Genomic DNA, 7,946 nt, shown 5'->3' with positions numbered 1-7,946 from the left:
TGAAAGGCTCCTAACCCAAAACATTCAGGAAATCCAGGACCAAACCTAAGAATGATAGGTATAGAAGAGAGTAAGATTCCCAACTTAAAAGGCCAGTAAATATCTTGAACAAAATTATAGAAGAAACCTTCCCTTACCTAAAAAAAAAGAAATGCCCATGAACATAAAAGAAGCCTATAGAACTCCAAATAGACTGGACCAGAAAAGAAATTCCTCCTGCTACATAATAGTCAAAACAACAAATGCACAAAACAAAGAAAGAATATTAAAAGCAGTGAGGGGAAAAGGTCAGGTAACATATAAAGGTAGACCTATCAGAATTACACCAGACTTCTTGCCAGAGAATATGAAAGCCAGGATATCCTTGGTTGATGTCATACAGAACTTATGAAAACACAAATGCCAGCCCAGGCTACAATACCAAGAAAAACTCTCAATTGTCATAGATGGAGAAACCAAGGTATATCATGATAAAACCAAATTTACATAATATCTTTCCACAAATCCAGCCATTCAAAAGATAACAAATGGAAAACTCCAACACAAGGAAGGAAACTACATCCTAGAAATAACAAGAAAACAATCTTTTTTAACAAACCAAAATGAAGATAGCAACCTCTAAGAGCAAAAAATAACAGGATGCAACAATCATTTTTCCTTAATATCTCTTAATATCCATGGACTCAATTCCACAATAAAAAGATTCCACATATACTATCAGGCTGGATACCTAAACAGGACTGAACATTTTCCTACATACAGGAAACCCACCTCAGTGACAAAGATAGACACTACCTCAGAATAAAAGGCTGGAAAACAACAATCCAGGAAAACGGTCCCAAGAAACAAGCTGGAGCAGCCATTCAAATATCAAATAAAATTGACTTTCAACCTAAAGTTATCAAAAAAGATAAGCAGGAATACTTTATACTCATCAAAGGTAAAATTTACCAAGATGAACTCTTAATTCTGAACATCTATTCTCCAAATGCAAAGGCACCCACATTCATATAAGAAACGTTACTAAAGCTCCAAGCATACATTACACTTCACATAATAGTAGTAGGAGACTTCAACCCCCTAAAGTCATCAATGGACAGATCATGGAAACAGAAACTAAACAGAGACACACTGAAACTAACAGAAGTTATGGACCAAATAGATTTAACAAATATCTATAGAACATTTCTTAAAACAATAGATTATACCTTCATCTCAGCACCTCATGGTACCTGCTCCAAAACTATCCATATAATTGGTCACACAAAAGGCATCAACAGATACAAGAATATTGAAATAATCCCATGCATACTCTCAGATCACCATGGACTAATGCTGGTCTTCAATAGGCAATAAAACTACAAAAATCCCACATATACATGGAAGTTGAACAACTCTCTACTCAGTAATGACTTGGTCAAGGAAGAAATAAAGAAATTAAAGATGTTTTAGAATTCAATGAAAAAGAAGGAAGAACATATCCAAACTTATAGGACACAATGAAACCATTACTAAGAGGAAAACTCATAGCTCTGAGTGCCTCCAAAAAAAAATAAATAAAATAAACTGGAGAGAGCATACACTAGCAGTTTGACAGCATAACTGAAATCTCTAGAACAAAAAGATGCAAGTAGACCCAAGAGGAGTAGAAGGCAGGAAATGATCAAACTCAGGTCTGAAATCAACCAAGTAGAAACAAAAGAACTATAGAAAGAATCAACCAAACCAGGAGCTGGTTTTTTGAGATAATCAACAAGATAGATAAATCCTTAACCAAACTAAAGAGGGGGCTCAGAGACAGTATCCAAATCAACAAAATCAGAAATGAAAAGGGAGATATAATGATGGAAACTGAGGAAATCCAACAAATCATCAGATCCTACTCCAAATGCTTATACTTAACAAAACTGGAAAATCTGAATTAAATGGACAATTTTCTGGACAGATACCAGGTACCAAAGTTAAATCAAGATCAGATAAATGATCTAAACAGTCCCATAACCCCTAAAGAAATAGAAACAGTCATTAATAGTCTCCCAACAAAAAATAAATCCTAGGACCAGATGGGTTTAGTGGCAAATTCTATCAGACCTTTAAAGAAGACCTAATACCAATACACTTCAAACTATGCTGAGAAAGCATTTGACAAAAATCTAACACCCCTTCATGATAAAAATCTTGAAAAGATAGAGAATTCAAGGCCAATACTTAAACATAGTAAAAACAATATAAAGAAAAACAATAACCAACATCAAACTAAATGGAGAGAAACTTGAAGCAATCCCACTAAAATCAGGGACTAGACAAGGCTGTCCAGTCTCTCCCTACCTATTCAATATTGTACTTGAAGTCCTAGCCAGGGGAATTAGACAACAAAAGGAAATCAAAGGGATATGAATTGGAAAGGAAGAAGTCGAATTATCACTATTTGCAGATGATATGATAGTATACTTAAGAACTCCTAAACATGACAAACAACTTAAACAAAGTGGCTGGATACAAAATTAACTCAAACAAATCAGTGGCCTTCCTCTACTTAAACTATAAACAGGCTGAGAAAGAAATTAGGGAAACAACATCTTTCATAAGAGTCACAAATAATATAAAATATCTTGGTGTGACTCTAGCTAAGCAAGTGAAAGATCTGTATGACAAAACCTTCAAGTCTCTGAAGAAAGAAATAGAATAATATCTCAGAAGATGAAAAGATCTCCCATGCTTATGGATTGGCAGGATTAATATAATAAAAATGGCCATCTTTCTGAAAGCAATCTACAGATTCAATGCAATCTCCACCAAAATTCGAACACAATTCTTCATAGAGTTAGAAAGAGAAATTTCCAAATCCATCTGGAATAAAAAAAAAAAAACCAAGATAGTAAAAACTATCCTCAACAATAAAAGAACTTCTGGTGGAATCACCATCCCTGACATCAAGAGGTAGTACATAGCAATTTTAATAAAAACTGCATGGTATTGGTACAGTGAAAGGCAGGTAGATCAGTGGAATAAAATTGAAGACCCAGAAATGAATCCACACACATATAGTCACTTGATATTTGACAAAAGAGCTAAAACAATCCAGTGGAAATAAGACAGCATTTTCAACAAATGCTGCTGGTTCAACTGGTGGTTAGCATGTAGAAGAATGCAAATCAATTTATTCTTATCTCCTTTGTACAAAGCTCAGGTATAAATAGATCAAGAACCTCCACATAAAACCAGATACACTAAAACTAATAGAAAAGAAAGTGGGGAAGAACTTCAAGCACATGGGCATAGAAAAATTTCCATAACAGAACACCAGTAGCTTATGATCTAAGAGCAGGGATTGACAAATGGGACCTCATAAAATTGCAAAGCTTCTGTAAGGCAAAGGACTCTGTCAATAGGACAAATCAGCAACCAACAGATTGGGAAAAGATCTTTACCAATCCTATATCCAATAGACAGCTAATATCCAATATATATGAAGAACTAAAGTTAGGCTCCAGAGAACCAAATAACCCTATTAAAAATGGGTAACAGAGTTAAACAAAGAATTCACAACTGTAGAAACTCAAATGGTTAAGAGGTTCTTAAAGAGATGTTCAACATCCTTAGTCATCAGGGAAATGTAAATCAAAACAACACTGAGATTCTACCTCATACCAGTCAGAATGTCTAAAATCAAAAAATCAGGTGACAGCAGATGCTGGTGAGGATGTGGAGAAAGAGGAACACTCCTCCATTGCTGGTGGGATTGCAAACTGGTACAATCACTCTGAAAATCAGTTTGGCGATTCCTCAGAAAATTGGACATAGTACTGCTTGAGGACTCAGCTATACCCCTCCTGGGCATATACCCAGAAAATACTCCAACATAAGGACACATGCTTCACTATATTCATAGCAGCCTTATTTATAATAGCCAGAAGCTGAAAACAATCCAGAAGTCCCTCAACAGAGTAATAGATACAGAAAATGTGGTACATTTACACGATGGAATACTACCCAGCTATTAAAAACCATGACTTAATGAAATTCTTAGGTAAATACATGGAACTAGAAAATATCATTCTGAGTGAGGTAACCCAATTTAAAAAGAACACACATCGTATGTACCTACTGATAAGTTGATATTAGACCAGAAGTACAGAATACCTAAGATACTATTCACAGATCACATGAAGCTCAAGAAGAAGGAAGACCAAAGTGGGGATACTTCAGTCCTTCTTAGAAGGGGCATCAAAATACCCATGGGAGGAGATACAAACACAAATTGTGGAGCAAAGACAGAAGGAATGACCATCCAGAGACTGACCCAGCTGGGAATCCATCCCATATACAGTCACCAAACCCAGACACTATTGTGAATGCCAACAAATCCTTGCTGACAGAAGCCTGTTATGGCTGTCTCCTGAGAGGCTCTGCCTGTGCCTGACAAATACAGAGGTGCATACTTTCAGCCAACCATTGGACTGAGCACAGGGTCCCTAATGGAGGAGCTAGAGATGAAGGGTTTTGCAGCCCCATAGGAGGAACAACAATATGAATGAACCAGTAACCCCAGAGCTCCCAGGGACCAACCAAAGAGTACACATGGAGGGACCTACGGCTCCAGCCACATATGTAGCAGAGGATGGCCTTGTGAGACATCAGTGAGAGGAGAAGCCCTTGATCCTGAGAAGGCTTGATGCCCCAATGTAGAGGAATTCCAGGACAGGGAAGCAGAAGTGGGGGGTGGGGCTAGTGAGCAGGGGAAGGGTGAATGGGATGGGGTGGTTTCGGAGGGAAAATGAGGAAAGGGGATAACATTTGAAATGTAAAGAAAATATCTGATGAAAAATAGTTAATTATATTTCAGTTATCATTATTATGTTATAGGTGTGTTTTGGGTGAGTTTTAAATAAAGAAAAACTTTAAAACTCTCTTTAACAAGCCAAATTCAATAAAAACTTTTCTTACTTTTAATGTATGTAAAAATTATATACACATATCACAATTTTTGTATAAATTCATCTATTGAGTGAGTCTTAAGTTACTTCTATATCATGATTGTTATGAAAAACAAACACAAAAATGAACACAGTAGAGATAACCCATAACTTTTTAAAATATTGATTTTGATTATTTTGAAGCTAGATATCAAAATAATTCAGGCTTCTGATTCACATAGTGGTCACATATTGTTTTTGTGAAACAAGAATCTTTACATTGTTTCTGCTTAGATTGTGAACTCTATATTCTAAGAACAAATAAAGAAACTGCATATTTTCATTAAGTGATAAATAAGTCATATTGGAAGAAAGCAGAATTAACTCAAAATACATTTGTTCCTAAGTGAATTAGTGACATAAAAACACTATACATGGAATAATCATAAATTTTTGTAATTATTACAAAAATAACATTTTGCTAACAACTTACTAAAACACTAAATACTCAGTTAATTTTATGAATTTGACAATAGAGCTACAAGCTTGAATATGTGGAGGCATATTTATTTTTGACATTAAATCACACAGCCAAAATGAGCAGTAATTAACATCATTGCTATATTAAGCCTCTAAGTCCCTGAATATTAAGAAGATGTGTAGGTATTTATTTAATATACACACTTCACATCCTAAAGCCTAACTAATCAATAGTTTTGTGTAAAATAGTACAATTAAAGAACTTCAGGTTGATAATCAGGAAAAGTATCTCAAGGATTCAAATACTCATTTTCTTATGAGAATAAATACATTTTAATGGGAAGCTGGGCCAGGAAGCCTAAGAGTAGCTCTTCAATTCTAAAAACAAAGATATCTAAGGTCCCTCCCTTTGAGTCCTGACAGTCTCTGGTGCATTCTGGAGGGCCCCTCCACCTCCTACCTCCTGATGGTGCCTGTTTCCATTCTTTCTGCTGGCCCTCAGGGCTTCAGTCCTTCCTTCCACCCAATATCTGATCATGTTCCTCTCTTCCTTCCCTGACCCATCTCCCACCCAGGTCCCTCCCTCCCTTGAGGGAATTTGTAGAGACCATCTCCAACAGGGCATCAAGTGAAAGAGGGGGTTGCCATCCCACAGTCAAAAACTGACCCGGAATTGTTCCTGAAAGAACTGGTGGGACAAAAATAGAGAAGAGCCTGAGGAAAAGTAGGTCCAAGGACAGGACGAAAGTGGAATCCAGCTGAAGGGGAGGCCCCAAGGCCTGATACTATTACTGAGGCTATGGAGCACTCACAAAAAGGGACCTATCCATGTGTGTTCTTTTGTGACTGCATTACATCACTCAGGATGATATTTTCTAATTTGCCTAAGAATTTCATGAATTGATTGTTTTTAACAGCTGAGTAGTACTCCATTTTATAAATGTTCCACATTTTCTGTATCTGTTCCTCTGTTGAGGGACATCAGAGTTCTTTCCAGCTCCCGGCTGTTATGAACATAGTGGAGCATGTGTCCTTATTACATGCTGGAGCATCTTTCGGGTATATGCCCAGGAGTGGTATAGCTGGGTTCTTAGGTAGTACTATGTCCAGTTTTCTGGAGGACCGCCAAACTGATTTCCAGAGTGGTATACCAGCTTGAAATCCCATCAGCAATGTAGAAGTGTTCCTCTTTCTCCACAACATCACCAGCATCTGCTGTCACCTGAGTTTTTGAACTTAGCCATTCTGACTGGTGTAAAGTGGAATCTTGGATTTTTTTGATTTGCATTTCCCTCATGACTAAGGATGTTAAAATTTCCTTTAACTGCTTCTCAGTCATTGGAGTTTCCTCAGGTGAAAATTCTCCATTTAGCTCTGTTCCCCATTTTTAATAGGGTTATTTTGTTCCCTGGAGTTACATGGGATGCACTCCCTGATAAGTGGATATTAGCTCCGAAGGCCGGAATACCAAGATACAATTCACAGACCATATGAAGCTCAAAAGAAAAAAGAACAAAGTGTGGATGTTTCAAGGTTTCATAGAAGGGGGAACAAAATATTCATAGGAGGAAATATAGAGACAAATTGTGGAGCAGAGACTGAAGGAAAGGCCTTCCAGAGACTGAAGAGAACCTTCACATTAGTCATAATCCTTAATGTCAGTCTTCATATCACACTAGAATTTGACAAGTTCTTGAAATGCCTATATGTAATTTGGTAAGTGATTCATAATCAATTTGAATGTTTCCTCTGGTTCCTGCTAACACTTTAGCTGATATACTTACCAGGAAATCACCATCAAAGTCATGGCTTTCCTATAGCTGACACTCATTAAAAGTATTTAAGCAGCCATTGCTGAACAGCCTTGAGTGGTTAGTATGATGTGATTTGACCTCTGCTGCTGAGTGCCTTAGGTGAGTACAGATGAACTGAGCTACTAAATCACAATATGAATAAAACATACTGTTATCTATGGATAGTAATTCTTATTTGCCAACAACAACCAGAGGAAGCTCCACTCTCAGGCACTCTGTCACACCCAGGATCAGAGGTGAGGAGGAACCAACATCTGTCCCAATACTGGGAGTAACTGGGACCAGTGGGACCAGGCACACAAAAACTCTGCCAGGCCAGTGACTCAAGTTCCTTCTGGTCTGTCTGGGTTGGTGTCCTGAGCAGACCTTGGGAGCAAGCCCCACTCCAGGTGATCTAACAAGCCCAGGATCACAGGATTCCAAAATCACAGGATCACAGAGACAGCTTGACTCTGTGGAGTTCTGACAGAAAAAAGATCACAGGAAGGACAGGCTCCAGTCAGATTTAGCAAGGGCAGGTAGCAGTAGAGTTAACCTGATGTCGGGGGGCGGGGGCAAGCACAAGAATATAAACAACACAAACCAAGGTCACTTGGCATCATCAGAACCCAATTCTCCCACCATAGCAAGTCCTGGACACACCATGACACCAGAAAAGCAAGAATCATATATAAAATCACTTCTCATGGTGATGATACAGGGCTTTAAGAAAAACATAAATAGCACCCTCAAAGAA

Source organism: Mastomys coucha, unplaced genomic scaffold (genome assembly GCF_008632895.1).
Source record: "Mastomys coucha isolate ucsf_1 unplaced genomic scaffold, UCSF_Mcou_1 pScaffold15, whole genome shotgun sequence".
In the NCBI taxonomy this organism is placed as follows: domain Eukaryota; kingdom Metazoa; phylum Chordata; class Mammalia; order Rodentia; family Muridae; genus Mastomys; species Mastomys coucha.
The sequence above is the reverse complement of the archived record's forward strand: the minus strand, read 5'-3'. Positions refer to the sequence as shown.